This window comes from Phyllostomus hastatus, unplaced genomic scaffold (genome assembly GCF_019186645.2).
Source record: "Phyllostomus hastatus isolate PE091 unplaced genomic scaffold, TTU_PhHast_1.1 phas_scaffold_501, whole genome shotgun sequence".
NCBI lineage: Eukaryota > Metazoa > Chordata > Mammalia > Chiroptera > Phyllostomidae > Phyllostomus > Phyllostomus hastatus.
Window position 1 is genome coordinate 46,946,155 of NW_025334033.1, and position 12,975 is coordinate 46,959,129.

The window sequence follows — 12,975 nt, forward strand, 5'->3', positions numbered from 1 at the left end:
TGGGAACGTGGCGGCTCTCTCGGCACTGCGCCGCCGGGCTGGGGCGGGGGGTTGCCGGCGCCTCGCCCGCTCGGGAAGGCGGCTGTACCTTGCGCGCAGCGAACCGACAGTGGGAACCGCGCGCTGCTAAGCGCGTAGGTGGCCATGCGCACCCCCTCTCCAACCTCCTGGGGGCCAAGGACATGGGGTGGGGATGTTAAGTGAGGCAGGGTCGCTGTGGGCTGCGCCCGGCTTTGCGTCACCTTCTTAGCCCGGGCCAACTAGAACCTGCTTCTTTGACACGGAGTACTTCCCACTAACACCTCTGGCGTTCTTTGGGTCGTGGAAAGGTCTCGTTCTGTACGAACCCATTGCCCCATCACGAACAGGTGAGCGTGCAGTGTCTGCGGCCGGGCTCGGAGATTTCCTTTCAAGGGGTCAGCCTCAAGAGGTCAAGGCGAGCGGGGAAACAAAGGCGGCAGAGCACAGCTAGGGCCTCGGCGGAGCTGCCGGCGCCCTAGGCGCTCCAGGGACTTGGGTTGGGGCGTTCGGAGACGCGTTGTCCTGCAGAGGGCGTGCCTGCCACCGCCTCCGCCCGGGCGCAGGGTGACGGCTCTGTGGCAGGGGCACCTGTTGAGGCCGGCGGCTCCAGGACCCGCGGAGAGGCCGCGTTCCGGCGGGTTGCGTTCTTCCGACCCGGCCGGGTGTCGAGCGACATCCATGGGCAGCCGTCGGGACCAACTGCTGGGCGGATGCAGCCTGGCTAGACGTGGACCAGGGGGTGGGAAAGCAAAGTGTGGGGCCGAGGGTGGGGAGTCGACGGGGCGGCCATTCTGACCTGAAGAGACAGGGGCGGGGGGAGGGAGGGGCTGAGGAGCTCCCGGGGAGATACAGGTCAGGAGGGCGAGGGCTTGTGTGGAGAATTTGAGATGTTTTTGCAGAGGCAGCTGAGCCCCAAGAATGTGGCTGTGGCAGTGGTGGGTGTCGGTGTGGAACTCATATTCCCATCCTACTCCAGATTCTGTGTTTTGTTACCCACCCGGGAAGAAGTAGAAATCCCTGCAAAGGAACTGTATTTCCTGGCTTTGCCTGAGATACTTGCCTTGGAGTGTGCTGGTTTTCCTAGCACCCACCCCCCACCCCCACCCCATTCCCAAACCTCTGTCTGGTTGAACTCTATGGGGGTGAGCCTACCTAGCAGGAATTTCCCTTTCTGGTCGAGGGTCCCTGGCACTGACTGGGACACTGGTTCCAAAGCACTTGTGGATGTTTGGATACAACGACTGATGAGGAAAAGCCTCCAGAGTGTTGGGATGGGGTGGACTGACAGGTTGGAGTGGAACTGGCCAAACCAGTAGTGGCCCCAGGTACCCTAGGAGCTGAGCTTCCACACCCAGGACTCCTCCAAGCTGCCCCCTTCTTACATCCAGTCTTGGTCTCAGGGTAGGTGGGCCCAGAGCCACAGGGGACTGGCAGTCTGGCCAGATGTTCTGTCCTCTGCGGAAGGGTGGGGGCAGGGTCTGAGCTAGAAGAGGAGAGGGAGGGGAGAGAGGAGGGAAAATGCGGGGGAAGAGAGCACAGGGAGACTGCTGCTCAGAACCTCAGGCTGGGTCTCATCACGCGTGCCTCTGCTTCAGAATCCTGACCTTGCACGTGGACCTCTCCCCTTCTCCTCCCAGGGCCTGTGGAGATCAGCTGGGAAGGCTAGTCTCCTGGGCCTGAGAGCCCCAGGATGGTGTGTGGGGAGGGGCACTGCTGGAGGCATGCAGCACTCCTTCTGAGGGGTGGAAATTGGAAGTCGTGGAGGGGGTTCCAGAGAACCTCCTCTCGCCCTGTCCTGGTCCCTTGGGGTTTTTGACTTGCTGCAGATTAGAAAGGGCTGTGACCTGGAAGCCAACTTTAAAGTGTGAAGCAGCCAGGGAGTGGAAGTGCCAGAAGAGAGGGAGAGAGGAAGTTCCTGGGGAGTGAGTGGTAGAACCTTCTTTGGCCACATAGGGTAATAGTCAGCCCCCTCCCTGACTCCTTAAGCTTTAGTTCTGGGTGTCTGTTCCATAGTCATCGGTCTCCAGATGCATACCGCCTTGTGTTGTATCCCTGTCTTCCGAGGTAGTCACTTCAGTCATCTGCCCTGTCTCCTCACTGAATGTAAGCTACCACACAGGGACTATGCAGGAAGCTTCTCGTGTCCCCACGTGGATGCACACAGCCAGACGGAAGTAGTAGTTAGGCGAGTGAAGTAAGATTTCTGCCCATCTCCGGGAGCAGTCAACGGTCCTAGCTTCATAGCTCTCTCATACTTCATTCATTCCCAGCCCCAACCTGACCACCTAACTTAGGAGATAGGGGAAAGCCTATCCCACTTCTTTAGGAGTTGAACCCTTTGTTCAACTAACTTAAAAGGTGCAGGAGTAGCTGAGGATTGGCTTTCTCCCTGAAATCTGGTTGACATCTCACTACTCTTCTTGCCATTCCCAAACACGTCTTGCTTTAGTTGGGCCCAGACACTGTGTGGGGATTTTTAGCTTCTTCGAGAATGATGTGGCCAGCTCTGCTGACAGAGGATGTGAAAATTCAGACAGGTGTTGTCATCATCACTCCCCTGGGGAATCAGAGAGCTGGGTCTCGAGAGGGAGGGCCTGCATAGCAGCCAGGCCAGGAGGCAGCTCTGCCTTCACAATGTGGGGGCTATCCGAATCCAGCCAGATTGCTTCTGGACCTCAGAGGCACTTCTTTGACATTGTGGAGTGTCGGCATGGCAACCATAAGGTCCCGATTTCTTGGGGAGGTCCCGATTTTTAATATTCTGTCCTGCTGTCAGCCCATGTGTCACAAATTTCGATGTGAAAAATTGGTCACAGACTCTGTAAAACTGAAGGGAGGCATTGGCTGCATCCCTCGATGGCTGTGTACAATGCTGCACGCAGGGTTTGTGATTTCTCCATGCTGTACTTTATGGGGAAGACGGTGGGTTTGGGGACATCCATTTCAATCTACATTGAGGCACGAGGACACTGGACACGGTGAAAGCAGGAGGCAAAACAGGCATCTCTGGCCTTCCAGCTTCGGACCCCACAGTTGGGAAGGACATTGACGTCGGGTTTGGGACCCAGGTTTTCCGCATGTGAATTCTCTAACAGGTGTGGATGGGGTGCTCAGGCCTTACATGGAAGTGTCACTTTACAGAGCTATTTTAAAAAGACTATCTATCATGGGTATTTGAAAGATAGGTAGACTCTTTTGCAACATCTCCTATTTGGAACCAAGGAAGTTTTAGGCAAGAGTTTTTCTAAACTGGAGTTTCTTATCCAACCATTGGGATACTGCTGAGTGACCATGGATAAAATACTTAACATCTCTGGACCTTGGTTATTCTGTGTGTTAAATTTGGGTTACATGATTTCTGTTGATCCTTAGGTAAGCTTATTCATTTCTTGATGTGACTAAATGGCTCTAAGGGACTTCTCCTGAAGGGCACTGTGAGGTGCATGGCTTGTCACCCCTGAGGCTTCGCAGGGACGCCCCTTCCCCAGCAGGAAGGAACACAGGTGGTGGCTTCCCGGCGCTGTTCCCAGAGAGCAGAGGCTTCAGTTAGATCTGTCTGGGTTTATATTTTATTTATAATGTGTGCGTTTTGGAACCGTGGGAATATGATTTGTTTAAATGGCAAAATGATTTTTTAATTAATTTATCTAGGTGCTGCACACAGAAAAGAGGGCGGGGAGGGAGAAGCACAAACACCCACAATCCCTCCTGCCAAATGTTGAGATTGAAAGGGCCTGGTTTTCCGTCACTGGGGTCCCATCCTGGATCGCATCGGGATCTGCTCCTGGGAATTAGGAACAGACCAGAGGCACCGAGGCTGGTAAGGGCCCTGATGGCTTGAGTCACCTCCCTGGGAGGCCCACAGCGCAGCGGTACGGGATTAGTTGTAGGGTGCTGCTCCTTCCAGTCCCTTATTTCTGTGCTGTGGCTGCTCCAGGGCTTGGGCCTGGCTTTCTTCTCTGGTGGCTGATCGTTGGCTCTGTGAGTGGGGCTCTGAAAGCGCCATCTAAGCCCACGTGGAGGGGCACAGATTGGCAAGGCTGGGCCGAATTCCCTGGGGGACTGTCTTGCCGGAATGGAGGAAACCGCCCTGGGGTTAGAGGTGAGCCTGGAGCTGAACAGTTCATTACAGCCAGAAGATTGAAGATTTATTCCCGTCTGCTTCTCGAGACCTGAAACACCTTCCTGGTGAACAGCTGGGCAAAGACATGGGAGGCTAAACAACCAGTCAACCCAAGGCTTCTAGAAAGGAGCAGGGAGCAGAGCTTTCAGACGTGAGTCAGTGATGGTTACCCTTGGGCAGTAATTCGGTTCACTGAATTGGACACTGTGCTTGGTGTGGTTACAGACAGTGTGCAGCCTGCTCTGGAAACAGTTTCAAGCAGCTTTGCCTCTCTCTGAGCACCTGTAGTCTTTGCTCTGCGACCACCCAGCCTCCATAATTGCTGTCACCTCTGTATTACACTTATGGTGGCTGACTTGCTGGACACTTTGACACAGTGTTAGGTATTTTACAAGCTTTGAATTCCCTCAACAACCTGTGAGGAAGGTGGCGTTATCAGGTCCAGTTAACACCGGTGTAAAGTGAGGCTTAGAGAGGTTCAGTGGCTCACCCGTGACCCAGCAGCTAGTGAGTGCTTCTGAAACTCAGTGTTTCTGCCTTTGAAGGCAATGTAAGTGTCTCATTTCCCTTGTAGCATCGTCAGGGCAAGAGCCAAATCCAATACTTCAGCATGTCTTTCCCGGAGCACCTAGAGCAGCACCCTGCTTTGTATTCATTCCATAAACATTTATAGGAGGAGAAGCTGTGAAACCATTTAGAACAAAATGTTAGCATAGTAAAGTAGGATTATGGGTAATTCCCCTTTCATATTTTGGCTCTTTCCAACAGTGACTATAATAAGCACCTATTAATGTTATAACGATAAAGCCAATGAAGATAATTATTTTAAAAACTATTTGAAGGCTGAATAAAGTAATTCTTGATTCCTGAGCTAACGTGTACACCCCTTAACCATGTCTCCCACTTCTGAATCCCCCGTCAGTGCTTAGCACTGAGCCAGCAGAAAAAGCAGGAGGCTTATTTGAATTGTTCTGTAGAAACAGAACTGAGGCCACTGGGTAAAAGTTGCAGAAAAAGAGATTTCTTTTCACCAGGAGGAAAACTTTCTCACTGAACCTGTCCGTCACCGAACCGTGCAGAGGCCAACCAGGGTTTCCCTTCACGCTCCCTGTCAGCAGGTCAGTGCTTTCTTCCAACAGCAGTGGGGAGGAGGAGGAAAAAGGCTCCTTGTCCTGGCTGTCTCCTGAGATGTCAGGCAGCTCGCTAACCGAGTCTGAAATAGTCCAATTATTGCACTGCAAGAGACTTGGCACCTGGGATGCAGGGCTGGCCCAGCACACAGAGCTCAGGGTGGAGGGCGATGAAAAAAAGCCCATAACTGCTGCTCTGCTGTCCCCTCCCTGTTTGTTTGGAGCTGCCAAGCAGGGAAGGGGAGAGGGCCAAGGCTGGTCAGAGGTGAAGTTGCAGAGTAGGGAGCGCTGGTGCTGGTCGTTAGCATTTTTCCTGCTCCTGGGCACAGAGGCCTGCAAAGGCTTTTCTGCCCCACTGAGGCCCTTGAGTCTGACATTCCCATATTCCACTTGTTTTTTTATGTCCCTCGTCCGACCTGGGGGGAGTTTACGGGTAGCCTGTCCTACCTTCCAGGGCCCTGCCCACTGTTTGTCAGGGCAATCTTGAGTAGCAGCGTACCTGAGCGGTGTGTTTGTGGAGCAAAGTGAAATAAAGCAGGGAAGATGAGAGAAAGGTGGCCAAGAAAGGCCTCTCTGACAAGACGGTGTATGAGCTGAGGTTCAATGGAAAGAGTGAGCCATACAGGGCCCTAGGGAGAGAGCGTTCCAGCCAAAGCCCAGGGCCATCTCTGTGTGGGGCATGCTTGGTGTGCTTGGCTGGGACAGTGTACGCAAAGGGCAGAAGTGGCCCAAGTGGCAGGCCAGATCACTAGGCCTCACAGGCTGTGGTGAAGGCAGGCTCAGGAACGTTCCTGAGTCATCAGGAAGTGATAAATTACATTCAGAGTGTGGGCTTGGGACATCAGGGAACTGTGTCATTCAGTTCAGAACATTTTCCAGCAGTGTGGTCAAATATATTAGTAAGTGTTGGTTCTTTAACAGGTAAACCTAAGTTCTTTGAAAAATGTTCTATGGCTAGAACACTTCATTTCTTTATAATGTGAAAGCAATGAGGTATGTGTGTGTGTGCACACACTCGTGTGTGTGCGTGTGTGTGAAGCTAGTGAGGGGCCATGGAGGGTGCTGGTGGCTGAAGAGGTTTACAAGACAAAAGTTAATGGTACTCGGCCCTGGCTGGGTACTCAGTTGGTTAGAGCATCATCCCAATATGCCAAGGTTGAGGGTTCGATCTCCAGTCAGGGGACACTTGTACAAGAATCAGCCAGTGAATGCGTGAATAAGTGGCCCGTACAGTTGCCACCATCCACATGTGGCTATTGAGCACTTCGAATGTAGTTAGAGCAACAGGAGGAAGTGAATTTTTAATTTTGTTTAATTTAGTTGATTTAATTTAAACCCAGCCGCTCATTTCAGTTATTGGAAAACTTTTAGAAGCATTTATAAGAATGTCAATATATCGAATCTATATCTTCAACTGTAAACTTTATGACAGGTCAATACAGATCCAGTATTTCTGGTGAAAATTTAGTATCTAAGTAGAAATGAGCCATAAGCATAAAATACATACTGGAATTTAAAGACTTAGTACAAAAGAAAAATAATTAAATTACCCCTGATTTTTAAAAAAATATTGTTAATGTGTTGAAATGATAATATCTGAACATATTGGACAAAATAAAATATATTATTAAAATTAATATTACCTCTTTTCTTTTTACTTGTTAAATATGCTTGCAGAAAATTTTTAATTATAGATGAGGCTTGCATTATATTACCTTTGGACAGCTCTCATCCTTATGTGTGTTCATGACCCTTCTCTGAAGTGCTCAGAGGTTGTCAGTGGAAGGTTATGTATAAAGAACGTGGCTACGTTCCCGGTTTACCTTGTCTCCAGGATCATTCTTCCCGGTCCATCTGTTGCTGAGCTCCTAAGTCACCCTCATCTAGGGGCATGGGACCCTTCTCAGCAGGGGCCCTGTCCTCATCCCATCATAAAACCAATGTCAAAGTGTTTTTGCAGTGTCTTCTCTTTTTAAAATCCCTTTGAAGCCCTGGCTGTGGTGACCATGGGTTTTTGAGGAGGGGTAAGAGCAGTGGAGGCAGGGAGCTTTTCACTCCCTTGGGAAGGAGGGAGATTAGTTCTAGTCTGTTGCTTTTCGTGTTCATCTTTGTCCTGTTAGAGCCAGAATGACAAATAGGCTTCAGCTCTGCTTGGCGACTCAGAACCTGTGGAAGTGGCAGTCGGGAGGCTGGTGTGAGTCGGATTCTGAAGCTGCCTCCAGACTGAGTGGGAAAGAAGCGATTGATTAGCCATGTCTGCAAAGGGCAAGGGAGGGGACTGCAGAACATGTGTTTTGTATTTGCTGATCCTGCACTGATGACGTTGACTTCCTGGAGTGATTTTGCTCCACCTTAAAGCTCCGATATTTTTAAAATAATATTTTATTGATTATGTGATTACAATTGTCCCATTTTTTTCTCCTTTTATTCTCCTCACCCTGCAACCCTGCTTGCTCCAGTACTCCCCCTCCCCTTAGTTCATGTCCATGGGTCATACATATAAGTTCTTTGGTTTCTCCATTTTCTATACTGTTCTTAACCTCCCCGTGTCTACTTTACCTGCCCTTTATGCTTCTTATTCTCTGTACCTTTCCCCTCATTTTCCTCCCTTCCCCTCCCTGCTGATAACCCTCCATGTGATCTCCATTTCTGTGATTCTATTCCTGTTCTAGTTGTTTGCTTAGTTTGTTTTTGTTTTTTAGGATTGATTGTTGATCATTGCGAGTCATTTTATTGTTCATAGTTTTGATCTTATTTTTCTTAGATAGGTCCCTTTAACATTTCATATAATAAGGGCTTGGTGATGATGAACCCCTTTTACTTGACCTTATCTGGGAAGCACTTTATGTGCTCTCCCATTCTAAATGATAGCTTTGCTGGATAGAGTAATCTTGGATGTAGGTCCTTGCCTTTCATGACTTGGAATACTTCTTTCCAGCACCTTCTTGCCTGTAAGGTTTCTTTTGAGAAATCAGCTGTAGTCTTATGGAAACTCATTTGTAGGTAACTGTCTCCTTTTGCTGCTTTTAAGATTCTTTCCTTATCTTTAATCTTGGGTGACTTAATTAAGATGTGTCTTGGTGTGTTTCTCCTTGGGTTTCTCCATGCTGGAGAATAAAGACCTGGTATGTTGTAAGATGCTGGCCCATTTGAAGAAGCAGGGATGAGGCTTGTGTTGAATCAGCAGATGTGCAGAGGGGACACTGGTCATCTCCATGGATCAGAACCCTAACTAAGGAGACATGCTAAGAGTTTTAAAACATTGTGCAAACCCTTTAAAAACTCAGTGGAGGTGAGTTGGCTGTGGGGGACCAGCCTACTGGTGGCATGGGAGATGGTTAGAGCTGAAACCCAAGGAGAAGGATAGGAACCTGGAGGATCTGGGGGGAAGAAAATATGTTGGCTTTTTTTTGTTTCTTTCCTTCTCCCCTCCCTTAAAATTGTTCTTGGTGAATTTGAGAACATTTCTTGCTTTTTGGTGTCACCACTCTGGTTATGGTTTTGTTCAAGAATGCAGCATGAGATAGTGGTTATGGGGACAGTGGCTGGAGCCAGAGTGTCACAGTTCATGTTTCAGCTCTGCCACTCACTAGCAAATTATTTAAGCATTCTGTGCCTCAGTTATCTTGCCTATAAAATGGGGATACTAGTAGTTCCCATTTTAGATGGCTGCTATGAAGATTAAATGAATTAATTTTCACAAAGTATTTAGAATAGTGCCTATCCCTGGCCAGATGGCTCAGTTGGTTGGAGTGTCGTCCCATACACCAAAAGGTTATGGGTTCGATTCCTGGTCAGGGCACATACCTAGGTTGCAAGTTTGATCCCCAGTTGTCACATGTTGGGGAGGCAACTGATTGATGTTTCTCTCTCTCTCTCTCTGTCTCTCCCTTTCGCTCTCTCTAAAATCAATGAAAACATATCCTCAGGTGAGGATTAAAAAAAATAATAGAGTAGTGCCTAGCACATATTAAGTGCTATACTAGCACTAGTATACAAAATTGTTTTTTGTAGTATACTAATTTGTTTTTACAAATTAGTGATAACAATACAACTTGTCATTATTTGTTAACTTGTACATTACTTATTTAATGCTGCATAACAAATCACCTTAAAGTTTAATGAAAAACCAGACTTCTGGCCAGTAGGGAGGCATAGGTAGACACACTGTGCCTCCTCGTACAAACAAAAGAAGGACAACAACAAATTCAGAAACAAAAAACAACCAGAACTGACAGAAAATAGAACTCTATTGAGGTCTGACAACCAAGGAGTTAAAGAAGAAACATTCATCCAGACCGGTAGGGGGGCAGAGATGGACAGCTAGGCAGAGAGGACTCGAGGCAAGGTGGTGGCTGGAGGGCTGGGGGTCCCACATTTGTGTGCAGATAAACCAGGAGGAACAACTGGAGAGACAGACTGCACAAGCCAGGGCTCCAGCTCAGGGAAATAAAGCCTCAAAGCCTCTGACTAAAAACACCTGTGGGGGTTGAGGTGCCAAGAGACACTCCCAGCCTCACAGGAGAGTTCACTGGAGAGACCCACAGGGTCCCCCACATGGAAATGAGCACCAGAAGGGCCCAATTTGCTTGTGGGTAGTGGGGGAAGTGACTGAAAACCAGCAGAGACCTGAGCATACTGCCTTGTTCCCACAGTAACATGGGTTGCCCCGCCCCAGTGTGCACCTAAGGCTCCACCCATTACTTCATAACAGGCACAGGGAGACCAAAAAAAAAAAAAAAAGGCCGAAATGAAAGAACAGATCAAAGCTCCAGAAAAAATACAACTAAGTGATGAAGAGATAACCAACCTATCAGATGCACAGTTCAAAACACTGGTTATCAGGATGCTCACAGAATTGGTTGAATATGGTTGCAAAATAGAGGAAAAGGTCAAGGCTATGAAAAGTGAAATAAAGGAAAATGTACAGGGAACCAACAGTGAAGGGATGGAAACTGGGACTCAAATCATTGGTTTGGAGCAGAAGGAAGAAATAAACAGTCAACCAGAACAGAATGAAGAAACAAGAACTCAAAAAAAAAATGAGAAGAGGCTTAGGAACCTCCAGGACAACTTTAAACTTTCCAACATCTGAATCCTAGGGGTGCCAGAAGGAGAAGAGGAAGAGCAAGAAATTGAAAACTTAGTTGAAAAAATAATGAAGGAGAACTTCCCCAATCTGGCAATGGGAATAGACTTCCAGTAAGTCCAGGAAGCTCAGAGAGTCCCAAAGAAGCTGGACTCAAGGAGGCATATACCTAGGCACATCATAATTACATTACCTAAGGTTAAAGATAAGGAGAGAATCTTAAAAGCAGCAAGAGAAAAGGAGACAATTACTCACAAAGGAGTGCCCATATGAATTTCAGTTGATTTCTCAAAAGAAACCTTACAGGCAAGAAGGTGCTGGAAAGAAGTATTCCAAGTCATGAAAGGCAAGGACCTACATCCAAGATTACTCTATCCAGCAAAGCTATCATTTAGAATGGAAGGGCAGATAAAGTGCTTCCCAGATAAGGTCAAATTAAAGGCATTCATCATCACCAAGTCCTTATTATATGAAATGTTAAAGGGACCTATCTAAGAAAAAGAAGATAAAAAATATGAACAGTAAAATGACAACAAACTCACAACTATTAACAACCGAACCATAAGAATACAAACTAAGCAAACAACTAGAACAGGAATAGAATCACAGAAATGGAGATCACATGGAGGGTTATCAGTGGGGGAGTGGGAGGGGGCGAGAGGGGGAAAAGGTGCAGGGAATAAGAAGCATAAATGGTAGGTACAAAGTAGACATGGGGAAGTTAAGAATAGTGTAAGGAATAGAGAAGCCAAAGAACTTATATGTATGACCCATGGACATGAAGAGGTGGGAATGTGGGTGGGAGGGTGTGTGCAGGGTGGAGGGGAATAAAGGGGGAGAAATGGGACAACTGTAATAGCATAATCAATAAAATATATATATTTAAAAAAACAATAATCACTCATTCTCTCTTGTGTCTGTGGGTCACATATTTGGGAGTGGCTTGGCTGGGTGGTCCCGGCTCAGGGCTTCTCAATGTGGTTGCGGTCAGATGTCAGCTGGGGCTGTAGTCATGGACAGTGTGGAAGGTGTCCGTCTCATGTGGCTGGTAAGCTGGTGTTGGCTGTTGTCAGGAGGCCTCAGTTCTTCACACGTGGACTTCTTCGCAGGCCTGGTTGAGTGTCTTCATGCTGTGGTGGCTGGCCTCCTCCAGAGCAAGCACTCCAAGGGAGTGCTAATTCACAGACCAAGGGAGATACTGCAAAGCCTGCTTGACCTAATCTGGGAAGTCACATTAGCAAAGCAGTGATGTGGTCTAATTACATTCTGAGAGACCGCTGTGACTGCAGGTTTGAGACAGAAGGGTAACGACAGCCCTTTTTGACCACCTGATATGTGCCAGGAGATTGCCAGTTGTGTTTTACCTAGTTTTCCTTGAGACTGTCACAGCTGGCTTGTGACCTGAACGTTACTACCCCCATTTCACAGATAAGGGGTCTGACCGAGGGAGGGCAGCTTATCTGCCACAAGAGCCAGAGCTCAGCCAGGTTTTCCTGGCACCAAAGTCTGCAGAGATGCCAACTTCAGGATGCCCACCACCTAATAGGCATGGCTTATGAGGGGAAAACAGACTTTGCGAAGGAGCTGAATTTCCTTATTTCTTGAATTCAGGGTGGAAAACATAAAAAGGCGAAGAAGTATTAGACAGGTTAGATAAAGGCGTGGGGTGGGGATTGGAGCTGGAGGGAAGATCCAGGGGTCAGGGTGGGGATTGGAAGGTTTTATGGACCAGAAGGCTGTGGCGTGTGCAGAGTCCCTGCAGTTGGTGTAGGCTCTCCAAATCAGCAGAACCTCTGAGGTCAGGGGAAGTCTTGGTGTTACCTGAGAGAATCCCACACAAAGGAGTCTGGCCCCCCTACCTGGGCTGAATTGCCTTGCAGAAGTAAAATAAATGAACTAGATCAATATGTATCAGCATGAATGGAGTTTAAAAACGATGTTAGTGGGGGAGAAAAACCCAATTGCAGATCATTTAGTATAATAAATACATTTATGCAAATTAGAATAATACAAAACAGTTGTGTCTATTGTCCCTGGATGCGTGTGTGTCTGCGTGCATATATACATTTCAAAGTATAGCAATGGACCAGAGAGGATGCCCAGCACATGGTGGGCAGTGAACGCTTCTGGAGAGAGATGGGGGAGTGGACCAACAGGGAGTCTGGCTTTATTTGTAACATTTTATTTCAGTTGTTTAAAGGGTAGAGGCGTGAAGCCAATCTGACAAAATGTTAACAAACTGTGAATTCTGATGGCAGTACAGGTGAGTGTTAGTCTTTGTACTTTTTGGAATTAAAAAAATCCTTACATCTAAAAACACTTTAAAAGGAAAGAGAGAGCTGCTGCCCCGAGGTTGCTGGGTCTGCACTGCATGAAGATGGAGCATGAGGGTCGTGGAGGACCGCAGGCAAGGTCCTGCTCCCCCAGCCTTCCGCAGAGCCCGCCTCCCACCTGGCACCGTTTCATTTCCCTGGAGGACAGTAAAGCAATTCTCGGTGCTTGGCGCTCGTGTGTGGAGAGCGGAAATCCATTTTAGCCCCATACCTCATAAGGTTTGTGACTCAAAGCCCCCAGTTGAATCCCTGGAGCAGGAGGGAGGGATAGGATGAGAG

General features: G+C 48.1%; 1 protein-coding gene across 1 annotated transcript in view; it reads left to right on the plus strand.

Annotated features, from left to right (window-relative positions):
• The window catches only part of GALNT16 (polypeptide N-acetylgalactosaminyltransferase 16), an 80,161-nt gene that overhangs the window by 559 nt on the left and 66,627 nt on the right, over positions 1 to 12,975 (plus strand). The gene's annotated exons all lie outside the window — the stretch shown is intronic.